We start from the raw sequence: 14,265 nt of genomic DNA on the forward strand, positions 1-14,265 counted from the left end.
TACCACTAGTGCCAAACTGGGAAGACCCAGGGTTTTTTCTCCAGAGCCTCCAGACAACAGCCTAGCCTGCACAACCCCTTGATTTGGGCCTTGTGAGACGCTAAACAGGGCACCCAGCCGGGCCAAGGTGGACCTCTGACCTAGAGAAACCTTGAGATGACAGGTTTGTGTTGCTTCAGGTTGCTCTGTGTGTGATCTGTTGTGGCAGTGACAAAAAGCTGAGACGGGGACTGAGGAAGTTCACTGTCTCAACCGGTCATTTGCTCACTCCGTCTTTGGCAGAAGGGGCTGGTAATTTAGAACAAAATCAGAGACTTTCAGAAGAAATACGAAAGCCATCATCAAAAATCTCCTTCTCAGATTCCAGCGGAAATAACCCCCAAAATCACACTAGAAATAAAGCTAGTTAGAAACAGTGGTATGCTAGTAAAAGTTTAATAACCAGCTCTCCAGGATGGGGAAGGAAAAAAAAACCCTAAATTACATCTGCCAATTTCCACAGTGGGAGCGCTCCTATGGTGGCCAATTTTAAATAACTGGCTCACAAAATTCCTGAAAATTTAATGCAACTTCTCATGAACCAGGAGAGCTGGCTTCAACACTCCATGTGGATTCACAAAGCAGTATGAAGGGAAGTTATCTTGAAGGAAGGCGGAGAGGCTTGGCCTGAAGGAGCTGAAGAGGCGCAGCTCTTTGCCTTCATCACTTCCTCAGGGAAGCCTTCCCAACGCCCAGACCCGAGCAGGTGCCCACAGTCCCCTGTCTCTATCATTCATCGCTATTAGCACAGTTGTACTCAAATAATCATTGGAGCCAGTATTTGTTTAATGCCCTCTCCCCTCTCTTGGATGGGCACGCAGTGAGGGCTGGTCCAGTGAGTCCAGTCTCTCTCCACTGAGTACAGGCGCTGGATACTGACTCAGGGAACACTGAGAGGGCCAGGATCTTGGAGGCGTAGATAACGGACTCTGGTTTACGCACGCCAAGCTGGATGTGCCGGCTGGGAAGGAGACAGCATACAGGCTACTGGCCAAGCAGAACTGGAATGCAACAGGGGGCCCTGAGTTGAACATGAAGATTTGAGGATCATCAGCTTGTGGACTGCAAAAGAATCCACGATTGGCTGAAAATGTCTGGGGCCTGAGGGCAGAGTCTGTGTCCTCACCACCACCACCACCACTTCTTCACGAAGAGATGCAGAATGTGTGACTTCTAATAGCAACAAATGAAAACCGTACTGTTAGGTGAGCAGAACCAGGTTACAGAACAGAACGCATAGGAAGATTCCAGTCTTGTAGCAACATCAAAGATGCTTTAACAGAGAACAGGCTGGATAGAAATCAGAAGATCATCTCTGGTATTACAAGCAACGTTTGCCTCTCTGTCTACACATAGATTCTTTTTTCCTTTTGTTTTTCTAACAAAGGACATGTTCTATTATTATAATCAGGCGAAAATGCTATGAAGGGTATTGTTTTTAAGTATAAGAACATAGCAGAAGGGGCACTGTGTCTGAAGTTAAAGAATGAAGGAGGCCCCCACCCTTCTCCTCTACCTCTGGTCCCAAGCAGTGAGCATCCCCATAGCACACTCTGGGCAGCAGTTGGTTCTCACAAGCCAATCGCTATGTACTAGAAGGTCCTGGCCCCATGGAGAACCTAAGACAAGATTTTTTTCCCTTAAGTCTGAGTAGCCCAGAAGACAAACAGAAGAAACGGCTGTCTTCATAACGCCTTCTTAATCAAAGCCCAGGGGAGATTCCTGGCCATTAAGCAGGATTTTTATTTCCATTGGGATGAAGACATTTCAGAATAAATTCTCTCTTATTCCTTAAAATCAATTTTTAAGAAAGGAGATGCATTCCCTATAGCTGCCAATTTTACTTTATATTTTTTGTTACAAGTAGATAAGAAACTGCGACTCTAACATCTATGTGATAAATTAAGGTTCCTACTAGCAGATGAAGCAATGGAAGGTTGTTTATAATGTGAATACTCCTGAGGCCTGAAATCACAGCATCAGGGCTGCATATCAACATCTGGCAGAAACAAATCAGTTGCAAGATAAAATCCAATAAACTACATCTCATCTCAACCCCCATCAAAAATACCCATCCCACTTGGAATGGGAATAGATTCTTCAAGTAGTTTTACTTCAGGCCAGACAACTGCAAAATTCTAGAGTGGGCAAGGGACTGCCTGTCAACCTCAGCAAGGTGGGGTCTCTTTAGAGCTGGGGAAAGACCTTTAACTTCAGAGAGACCTCCTTGCACGCAGCATCATCAGAGCTGTTACCCACACTCAGCTCTTAGAGAAAAGGCTGACAATTATTTTATAAAAACTAAAAGCTGTGTCAATCCATTTGGTTTCCCAGGAATTTGTGATATGGCAGAATTATGCTCTTTCCTATTCATAAAGTTTTAGTCCAGGTGTACCCCCAACTTTAGCTAACAGGGAATCTACAGAACCAAAGGTGAGAGAGGTGTGTGTGTGACAGGCTGCCGACCTTGTGGCAGGAAAAGCAGGTGCACAGAGGGTAACTGAGTCATAAGAGTGATTAATGTCCCAACCATTAGCACAGAGGAGCTGACTCCATCACTTGTCATCCTCAAAAGTCAACAACTCAACCTTGAAAGAATGAGGGGAGGGACAGGTAAAAGCTGATGAGCAGGGAGGGAGAGAAGAACGATCGGAAACTCAACAGGGCAGAATGAAAATCCTGGCTTCTGATTCACCACTGCCTTTGGTAGTTCATACAACCACTAATCACGCTGTCTGTTTTCTCACCTGTGTGGCAGGGCTATCATCCAGGCAGCATCGTTGTGAGAACAGATGTGACAGAAACATTCCACAGATTTGAGGGCCGAGGCAGGGCACAAACAAAGGTGAGAATCAGGTTGAAAGCAGAGTTGTTTAAATGTCTATCTCTGTTCCAGGCTCCAGAACAGTGCCTGGCACAAATGGGGTCATTCAATAGATACTTGCTGGAGGAATGGCTAGCTGAATAAACAACAACAACAAAAACAGCAAGAATTTCTGCAAGACTGATTTGAAATAAATTAGAATGGGATTTTTAAAAGCACAAATGAACAATGCACCATGCTGTATCAGTTCTTTATAGTTTCTCCAATCAGGCTGCAAAGAGCTGGGGCCCAGTGGGTCATTTCTGCAGGTCAACCAGAAGGCTGCTTTGAAACTGGCTCAGAAACTCCCTTTACCATCTCAGTGATCTAATGCTCCCTTTTGAAAGTAATACCCACATATGAAAAACAAAAAATCTGGCAACGATTTTCAAAATGCAGGCATGTTCCCTCTACCCTCTTACGTGGCCATCCCCGTGTGGAAGGCTCTTCAGACCCTGGGAGAGCTGCCCCTGCAGTAGTGGGGAGCCCTCCTCCCGCGGCTGTGCCATGGGCACAGGGCTGCCACTTCCCACCCCCGCTGCCCTGGGCCTCCCCTCAGCTGGGCTTCCGGGCTCTTCTGGGGCACAGCCTTCCTCTCCTTTACACACACAGCAAAGACCTGGCCAACCTACTGTGTTCTTCATTTCCATGTTCTGTTTAGATTTTTCTTTTCCTGATTTCCTCTCTTCTGATTCTTCATCAAAGAGGAACCCTGGCCGTCCCCGAGCTGTCTCCTCCTCTCTCACCTGGGCACCCTCACAGAGATGCACATCACTCAGTTCATCCCGAGAAAACCTTTCAAGGGGCTGGATCACTAAGCGCTCGCTCTCGCTATTCAAACGGTTATTGCTCTCAGCCTAAGAAAATGGCTGTGGGAGCTTTCTCTTGTTTTTCTCTGGAAATGATTCATTTCATAACAACAGAGTCCTTCAATGTGGGACTGCAATAGCATCTGGGTTGCTAAACACTCTGAGTGTTTCATTATGGATAATGGGCCTAATACAATAACGTATAGAAGCAACAGGAAAAGAGGAAAGACATCGAGCCAGATGAGGAGCTGGGCAGTGTGCCAGCCCCACGCTTTCTGCTGCCCTAGGCAGTGTCCCCTGGCCGAGGGCTTTGACCTCCCAACACCTGCTCTGAACCTGAGTAAGGACCTCAGAAGTCATCCATGTGTCAAATTCCCATGAGGCTCTGGGGACCAATGTCTGCCCCAAGTCCCAGATGCTAGAGCTCCTACAGAGAGAACAGGTGAAAGATCTGGCCCACTCACTCATACTTAACAATCATAGCTAAGGTTTGGGGCCCACTGGATGCTAGGCCCTGTGCCAAGGTATTTATTTATACATGCTGTCAGGTGGTGCTAGTGCTAAAGAACCTGCCTGCCAGTGCAGGAGACATAAGAGATGAGGGTTCAGTCCCTGGGTTGGGAAGATCCCCTGGAGGAGGAAATGGCAACCCACTCTAGTATTTTTGCCCAGGGAATCCCATGGCCAGAGGAGCCTGCCGGGCAACAGTCCATGGGGTCACAGAGTTGGACATGACTGAAGTGACTTAGCATGTGTGTATTTGCTTTAAATGCTGACAATAATTCATGATGTAGGCATGAGTATTATCCTCATTTTACAGTTGGGGGAACTGAGCTCAGTGTGGTTAACCAACTGGTCTCAGGCCATAGAGTCAAATGGCATGGCTGGGCCACGCAGCCAAGCTTTCCAGACCTCCAGTGCTGAACTCCTAACAACAGGCTGTGGGGCTCACGCTGGGCAGGGGTGTTACTCCCTCCTCCAAAGCCTCAGACCTGCAGCGCTTGCCCTGCTGCCCCTGGCTCTGCACTCACTCGGTGCCAGAGGCTCCTTACCCGGGCCCTGTCACCTCTCTCTCTGCTACACATAGTCCAGCACACACTAAAACTCAACTCTGACCACACAGGTGTCCCCACAACTCATGGATTCTACTCTGGGCCCTCCATAAATATAGCCGATTAGCGAACAATGCTGGTAACGAACAAAGACATAGGAAGAAAGATCTATGGTCTCATGAGGGGGCTTGGATCTCAACTGGACTGGACACTTACAACCGGAAATACACTACTGTTCAATACGCTTTTTTCAATTTATTTTTTGACAGAGAGATGTGGCACTGAATAATGTGGTGCTTCTCCCCAGAATTCGATGCATTAGATTTTTACATACATATCACTCAATTATGCTGTTAAGATCCTCAACAGTAATTCAGCCAGCATGCGTGTGTGTTCCAATCGCTTTCATTCTGTGTCATAAGTTACGTGTTATGTGCTGTACATTCATGCACACACACATACATACTTGAGACACTTACACACTCACGAAGAAGAATAGGTCTTGCATACGATGCTGACAGTAGCCTTAGCTGCCAACACAGAGGCAGCATTAAATTAAACAAGTGATGCTGAGTCAATAAACATGAGTTTGAGCAAACTACAGGAGATAGTGAAGGATAGGGAAGACTGGTGCCCTCCAGTCCATAGGGTTGCAAAGAGTTGGACACAACTCAGCAACTGAACAACAATCACCAAGAAAATGGATAAAATTTCTACAATCTCATAGGCCTCCTTCAAAGAACTGCACCTTTGAATGCTTTGAATGGGCATTTTGCTTTGATGATGAACCCTCAACTTTAAGTGTGCTATACACACATGTACCCACACATATACATGCATACACACACACACATATATACACATACATGTATATAATTTTCATATCATATATAATCTAACAGGGCATAACTATTTCTTTCCATAAATAAACATGACTCATTATTATATGGGACAAAAGTTAAATTGTGTTCTTTGGTCAGAGAGAACGAGGCTTGCCATTAGAAAGAGCAGCGATCACACTGAATTTATTCTGACACAGTGCACGAGAGAAGAGATCCCAGCAGCCGTACACTCTGTGAATACAGCCTGTCCTGCACCTATCCATATGTCCAGGGTGTGGTGTCAGAGAAGCGGCGAGTGGGATGAAAAGATACACTTGGTTAGACACACATCACGAGCTTAGTTCCTCCTAGGACTTGCAGGAGGGACTGGATTCTAGCGAACCTGTGCTCAGCAGCCCACATAGACAGACAAGGACAGGAGCATCTAAACACCCTGTGTTTTGGCAAACAAGGAATGGGAATGGATCATTATTTCAGTGATGAGTAAAGGATTTAAACCTAACAGGAGGCTAAGGGCAAAGGGATAGGGATGAGGGTGGAGGTGAAAACTGCCCATCAGGAGAATATCTCCCTGAGGAGTCATATCAGAAAAATGATCAATTCTAGGATTCAGAAGGAAATTTAAGAAAATTCTATACCTCAGGAGAACTCAAGAAGTCGTGGTTTCTGAGAGAGAAGCAGAAATTCATCGAGAAAAGGAATATATAAAAAGACAAGAGAATGAATCAATTCAATAGAAAAGGATGGAAGGACAACATGAGGAAAACTAATGTGAGGTTGCTTAGAAAACTGGAGATTTTAAGGGGCAGAAAAGGAATTTGCGTAATTAACAGCCATATAGGAGCCAGTAAAAAGCAGAACTGAAATGGTACAAAACTGAATCAGTGATGCAGAAGACAAACTTCAGAAGCTTTCTCTCAGCAAAGAGAAGACAGAGGACACAGTGTAGGACCCGCAATAGTGATCTACATTCACAGATAATTTGGTAGACAAACCAGAGTGAATAATTAAGACAGAGTTGAGGAAAATTTCCCTAAAGATCAAAGCCCAGATTAAAAATGCTAACCATGTTCTGGAAGAAAAAAAACTGAAAACAAACATATAACTATACTTGTCTAAACAAAACCTGTTAGTAGCAAAAATGAAGTACAAGTGGTTCTGGCACTGTAATAAGAAAATAACAATGACAAACAGATTTTCTGTAAGAAAACAAAATCAGGCCTCCTTTAGATTTTTATTCTGGAACACAAAATACTGAAAGATGATGGAGTAATACCTATGGAGATGTAAGGAAAATAATTCTATTTTATTTAAGAAGTATAGCCAGGAAAGTTGTCTTTCATGTATTAAAGTATTATATTCTTAGAGATGCAACATTTCTGACAATAGAACACTCATGCATTCTTCCTCCAAAAGCATTGCTTGAAAATATAGTATTAATACAACTAACTCAGGAGAAGAAAGTTAATACCTCCTGAAACTATAAAGGAACCCTCAGTAAGTCATGCAATTAAATAAAGAATCAATAAATCAAAATAAATGTTATTATGTTGGTTGATAAACTGAAAAAAAGTCAACTTTTTTTTTTTTACTGAGCTATCGTTAATTTACATTTTTATATTAGCTGCAGGTGTACAACATAGTGATTCAATATTTGTCTACATTATACTCAATTTAAAGTTATTATAAAACATTGGCTACATTCCCTGTGCTGTGCGTTACAATTTTTGTACCTTATTTTATACCTAATAGTTTGTATCTCTTTATCCCCTTCCCTATCATGCCCTTACCTGCCCTCCACACTGTTAACTATTAGTTTGTTTCTTCCTATCTGTGAGTCTGCTTCAGTTGTGTTACATTCATTCATTTTATGTTTTAGATTCTACATATAAGTGAAAACATACAGTATTTGTGTTTTCTCATTTCACTAAGCATAATACACTTTCAGGTCCATCTGTGTTGTGGAAAATAGCAAAATTTCATTCCTTTTGATGGCTGAGTAATATTTTGTTATACACACACACACACACATACATACACATATTCCACATTCTCTTTATTCATTCATCTTTTGGTAGACATTTAGGTAGCTTCTATATCTTGATCTTATAAATAATGCTGCTATTAATATTGAGGTGCATATATCTTTTCAAATTAGTGTTTTCATTTTCTTTGACTATATACCCAGGAGGAGAATTGCTGGATCATAGCAGACTTCTATTTGCAGGGCGGGGCGGGGGGGGGGGGTTGGGGGGTGGGTAGGGAACCTTTATATAGTTTGCCACAGTAACTGTACCAATTTATAGTCTCACCAACATTATACTAGAGTTCCCTGTTCTCCACATCTTCACCAACATTTATTATTTTCTGTCTTTTTGATGATAGCAATTTTGACGGTGTGCTGGGATAACTCATTGTAGTTTGGACTCGTATTTCCCTGATTATGAGTGATGCTGAATATCTTTTCATGTGTCTGTTGGCTATCCTTATGTCTTCTTTGGAAAAATATCTGTTCAGGTCTTCTACCCATTCCTTAACAAGGTTGTTTTTTTTAATATGAGTTGTGTGAGTTCTTTCTATGTTTTGAATATTAACCTCTTATCTGACACATTATTTGTAAGTATATTCTCCCCTTCAGTAGGTTGTCTTTTTGTTTACTGATAGTTTCCTTCCCTGTGCCAAAGCCTTTAATTTTGATTAGGTCCCATTTATCTTTGCCTTTGTGTTCCTTGTGTGATGAGACAGATCCAAAAAAATATTGCTAAGACCTCTGTCAAAGAGCACACTATGTTTTCTTATAGAAGTTTTACGATTTCTGGTCTTATATTTAGGTTTAGATTTTTTATCCATTTTGAGTTTATTTTTGTATATCGTATGAGAAAATATTCTAAGTAAGTGTTAGTCACTTAGTTATGTCTGACTCTTTGAGAGCCCATGGACTGTAGCCCGCCAGGCTCCTCTATCCATGAAACTCTCCAGGCAAGAATACTGGAGTGGGTGGCCATTTTCAGAAAATACTCTAATTTTACGTTTTATATGCACCTGTCCAGTTTTCTCCATACCATTTATTGAAGAAACTCTCCTTTCCTTTTTTCCTGGGCATGAGTTTGAGCAAACTCTGGGAGACAGTGAAGGACAGGGAAGCCTGGAGTGCTGCAGTCCACGGGATGGCAAAGAGCCAGCAACGGCTTAGCGACTGAACAACAACCTTTTTCACATGGTATATTTTTGCTCCTTTGTCATAGGTTAACCATACGTGTGTGGGTTTGTCTCTGAGCTCCATATTTGTTGCACTGATCTCTGTGACTAGTTTTGTGCCAGTACCATACTGTTATGTTTACTGCAGCTTCATACTATAGCCTGAAGTCAGGCAGCATGGTACTTCTGGCTTTGTTCTTTTGCCTCAAGATTGTTTTGGCTATTCAGGGTCTTATGTGGTTCCACACAGATTTTAGGATTATTTGTTCTAGTCCTGTCAAAAATGTCATGAGTATTTTGATAGGGATTACATTAAATTTGTAGATTGCTTTGGGTAGTACAGACATTTTAGCAATTTCAATTCTTCCAATTCATGAACAGGATATCTTTCCATTTATTTGCATCATCCTCAATTTCCTTCATCAATGTCAACATTTTATTCTTAAAGATTTTTAAAGTTTTAAAAATTGATTTGGCACCAAACCCCTAACATTAATAGAAACCAAAAAGTGGTATAGAGGTAGGGAAAGAAACTGGAAGCAGAAAGGAGGGTAAAGAGTTATTAAAATGAGTTAATACTGAAATTCAAAAGACACTGTTTCAATGGACTCAAGCTAGAGAAAGATGGATTTATGGTGCTTCAGAAAATTTAAATGAGGGAAACTTTAAGAACAGGGAACAAACTATGAAGAAAGTGATAGTGTGAAGAAAAAGGAATACTTGTGCATTGTTGGCGGGAATGTAAACTGGTGCAGCCACTATGGAAAACAGTATGTAAGTGCCTCAAAAAATTAAAAATAAAAGTACCATATGATACAGCAATTTCAATTCTGAATATATATACAAAGGAATAGAAATCAGGATCTCATAGAGATATCTCAACCCCATGTTCATTGCAACACTATTCAAAATAGCTAAGATAGGAAATAACCTATGTGTCTGTCAGGGGATGAATGGGTAATGAAGATGTGGTGTGCACAATGATATACACAATGGGATATTATTCAGCCATTAGAAAGAAGGAAATCCTGCTGTTTTCAATAACTTGGATGAATCTTGAGGACATTATGCTAAGTGAACGAAGTCAAAGAAAGACAAATGCTGTATGATATCACTTATATGTGCAATCTAAAAAGCTCAACTCAGAAAAATAACAAATATAGTGGTGGTTACCAGGGATGGGAGGTGGCAGTAGGGGAAACGGGTAAATACTGGCCAAAGTGCATAAACTTTAGTTGTAAGATTAACAAGTTCTGGGGATTTAATGTGCAGCATGGTGATTATAGCTAATAATGTTGCATCATATACTGTATCAATACTTTGGCCACCTGATGCAAAGAGCAGACTCACTGGAAAAGACCCTGATGTTAGGAAAGATTGAAGGCAGAGAAGAGGGCAGCAGAGGATGAAATGGTTGAATGGCATCACTAATTCAATGGACATGAGCTTGGGTGAACTCCAAGAGATGGTGAGGGACAGGGAGGCCTGGCATCCTGCAGTCCATGAGGTTGGAAAGAGTCAGACACAACTTAGCGACTGAACAACTATATCATATACTTGAAAGCTGCTTACAGAGTTTAGCAGCTTTAGATCTTGAATGTTCTTACCACAAAAAAGAAATACTGACTACATAATGTGATGGAAGTGTTGGCTAATATTATGTTGGTAACCACTCCAGTAAATAAATGCACCTAATCAAAACGTTGTACACTTTAAACTTACCAATGTTATATGTCAATTTTAACAAAACCAAGGGGGAAGTTACATTGTGGAAGAGCAGAAGAAAATACTCAACTCTCACTGGTAATTGGAAATGAAATTTTACAACAAAAAATACAAAATAAAACACTAAAACATGAAAATGAAATAATGATAGATCCTTGAGTAAACTATGGAAAACAAAGACAAAAGAAGCATAAACTTAGAAAACAAAATAAACTGAAAGAAATAATTCCAATCACAACACATAAAATAAGCAGATTAAATACTCATAAAATAAAATACTTGATTGGCTCAACAAATAACACTTGTTTCTTTTTTAAATAAGAAAAACATAGAAAATACAAGTGGACAAATAAAAATCAATGCTTAGAACATAGCATGTGCTCAGTAAATATTTTTCTGGATAAATGAATATCAGAATAACCAATTTACAGAAAGTAGGGTTGGTAATAGTAACATTAGACATTGTGTGGATATGGTGGTAAATAGTATTTAACAGTTCAATTTATTGGGGAAACAATGGAATTTCCCAGCTCCTTACAAAGTGAAGGACCACTGACACAAGCATGAGAAACAAAACATGAAAACTGAAAACTGCAGCTCTATTTCATGAAAATTCATGCAAAGAAAAAACCCTAAGTCCAAGTCCATCATGTCCAAGGAGCACTCATTTTAGGAATCTGGTGATTATCTGGGGGGAATGAACATACATGGCAACAACAGCCATAACAGTTAATGGCCAATATTTACCAAGTAACTATTATATCCTTATTTAAAGGTGAGGAAACCAAAATGCAAAACGTCTGAGTATTTTGTCCAAAATCCCATACCTAGTAAAGGGGGATGACAGAATCTGTACCCTGAAGTTTAGATCTAGGGCCTACATTCTTAACTTCTTTGCCAAAGGTGAGAAACCACTTCACGGGTGTAGAAAAGACAGCTGATAAAGTTCCAGTCATCGCTAATGTAAAGATCTTACTGAAAAGTAGGAACGTGATGCTTGCTCTGTATGTTAAATACTAGTGACCTCAAAATTACCATCATTTTCAACCACGAAATGATGAAATTACTTCTCATGTTTGTATCAGTGACCACTCACTTTTACTTAGGGGTATTCACTTTACTTTTGGAATTAAGACAAAGATCTTTGCATACAATATGTATGACTTGGTTTTCAACAAGGTCTAGTCATTTGCAATTAGACAAGAAAATAAAATAGCAGTCAAAAAACTTAGGAGAGAAAAATAATCCTTCTTTCTGGAAAAAAAATCTGCAATTCACAAAATTACTATAAGAATTCATTATTAAAGCAAAAGTAATAAGATAAAAATATTAGTAAGGCAACTGTTTACAAGATAAATTAACAGAAAAACAAATATGATGGCCAAAAAAACTCACTTTACAATAGCAATTGGAAGTAGAAGATGACTATAGACTATGCAAAACATATATGAAGAAAATTACAAGATTTTATTGAGAAAAATAAGAGACAACTAAACGGGATTTTGTAAAAATTTAAATTTTCTCTACACTAACCTACATTAATGGGGTTCCAATAAATATCCCAAAGGGGTTCTTTCTGGAACAAAGATTATTCAAATGCATGTGGAAAATAATTCCCAAAAAAGTACTTAGACAAAGCAATATAGGGTGTATGTATCCAACATTAAATTGCATTGTAAAACTAAGGAAACTGAAACAGTGGGGTATGGGAATAGGAACAGACAGATCAAAATAACAGACTAAGAAATGCAGGAAGAAAAACTTATAAATGATCAGAGTGCCTTTTCAAAACAAAGAAGAAAGGATATGCCGTTCAATTTATGATGTCGGGACAACTAGTTAACCACAGGGGAGATAATTAAATCTCTGCCTCACATCAAACATTACATTTTGACAGACTAATAAAAGAATGAAGAAACTGACATCGTAATAGTATTAGAAGATAATATTTATATCATCCCTGGTTTGGAAAGGACTTTCTAGCATATAAGTAAATGTGGATAGTATAAAGCAAAAAATGAAAATTTTGACTAAATAAACATGTTAAAAAACTTTCTTGTATGTCAAACTTATCATAAATAAAATTAAAAGGCAAATTACAAATTGGGGATGGATTTATAAAATATATGCTGAAAGAATGATGTCTTTAATATATTAAAATGTTATTTTACAAATCAGTAAGAAAATGATAAAACAGGTGAGCAGGAAAAAGGGCAAAGGAACAGTAAGGCTGCAGAGAAATCCATATAAGTGCCTGATAAACAGATGAAGACAGGTTCCTCATCACCAGTAATCAAAGACGGGCACATTAAACCAGGACATGCCATTTTATACTATCAAATGAGTGAAGATCTTTAAGAATATCAACACTCAGCAAAGGACAGGTAAAGGGAAAACAAACAGCATTATGTTTAATTTGGTGGAGATGTGAATTAAAGTACCCTGTCAAAATGTCAAACTGACACTATGTTTCTAAAGATCTCAGACTCTGAATATATGCTGCTCCAATTTCCAACAATTTCACTACTAAAACACTATGTTAAGAAAAAAATTAGGCATATACAGATGTGGATGTAAGAACAAAGATACTGAATGCTTGTCACTATTAATCCATGCATGGCAAAAAAAAAAAAAAAGCCTAATGGGACATACATATTATACAAACAGTAACAGTGTTTAAGGTCCAGGTGGTGGTTTAAAAATATTTTCTGTGTGCTTTGTTGTATTTTCCAAATTGACTACAATACAGATACATCACTTTGGAAACGGAAAACAAACAAAAAGCTCTCTCAAAGCTCAATTACAAAGGATATTATCCCCTGACCACCAAAGCATGTAATAAAATTAACAATAATCTTTGTACGTGATTAGTCCTTTTTTGAGACTTTCATCAGAACAGAGAGAGAAGAAAGACTATTATTAGCACTAATTTACAGATAAAAGTACTGAGACCTAGACAGAAACCCAAGCTCTGGGTTCCAAGGCTCACCTGCCAGGTGGGGACCAAGGTTCCCCAAGAAAGGATGGGGTCCCCTCCCTCACACCACTGCCCCCAATTTCATTGCTTCTCCTTATTGTTTAATGTCACTTATGTCACTTTACAAAGGCTACCATTTGTTTGGATTGTTGTAGAAACCAATAGCACATCTCCACTCTAGAGCTCCCCTTTTATGAACCAGAACGTGCCCACTGCTCCCTGGACATGCTGCAGTGACTCAGTGGTCAGTAACAATCACCCTCCAGCTGCCTCCCTCCCACACAAGCACCCCCAGAGACCGGAGACCAGGCCCTTTCTGCTCCCACCCAGCACCTGGCACCTGTGAGGAGCTGGTGCTCAGGAAGCCTGTGCTGGGTAGTGTTGGGGCTTTTATGCTTCCTGCAGCCCTCTCTCCCCAAAGTAACAATGCCCAGGAGAGTCCCTGAAGCCCCAGGCATCTCAAGGCGGCTGGGTGGCCACATGCCTTTCGGAGAAGGGCAATGACAGTAATAACAGCGCCTGCGCCCCTCTAGCATTTTCATGCAATAACTAGCTGTACTTTTCCAACCAGATATTATGCCTCCTTCCCCGGCAAGCTGCTTTTTACAGAGAATTTTGTTGTTTAGCAAGAATCACTTCTGCTCTAAGAGGCGCAGTCAGGAACGAGAATTCAAGATATGTCATCTCTAAGACCTTCTAATCAGAGGGAGAGGGCGCTGGGCCCGTGACCCCACAAGTCACATACATTCATTCCTGGTCT

General features: G+C 40.3%; 1 protein-coding gene across 1 annotated transcript in view; it reads right to left on the reverse strand.

Annotated features, from left to right (window-relative positions):
• Nucleotides 1-14,265, reverse strand: part of FSTL4 (follistatin like 4) — a 418,139-nt gene that overhangs the window by 326,632 nt on the left and 77,242 nt on the right. The gene's annotated exons all lie outside the window — the stretch shown is intronic.

This window comes from Budorcas taxicolor, chromosome 7, assembly GCF_023091745.1.
Source record: "Budorcas taxicolor isolate Tak-1 chromosome 7, Takin1.1, whole genome shotgun sequence".
Taxonomy (NCBI): domain Eukaryota; kingdom Metazoa; phylum Chordata; class Mammalia; order Artiodactyla; family Bovidae; genus Budorcas; species Budorcas taxicolor.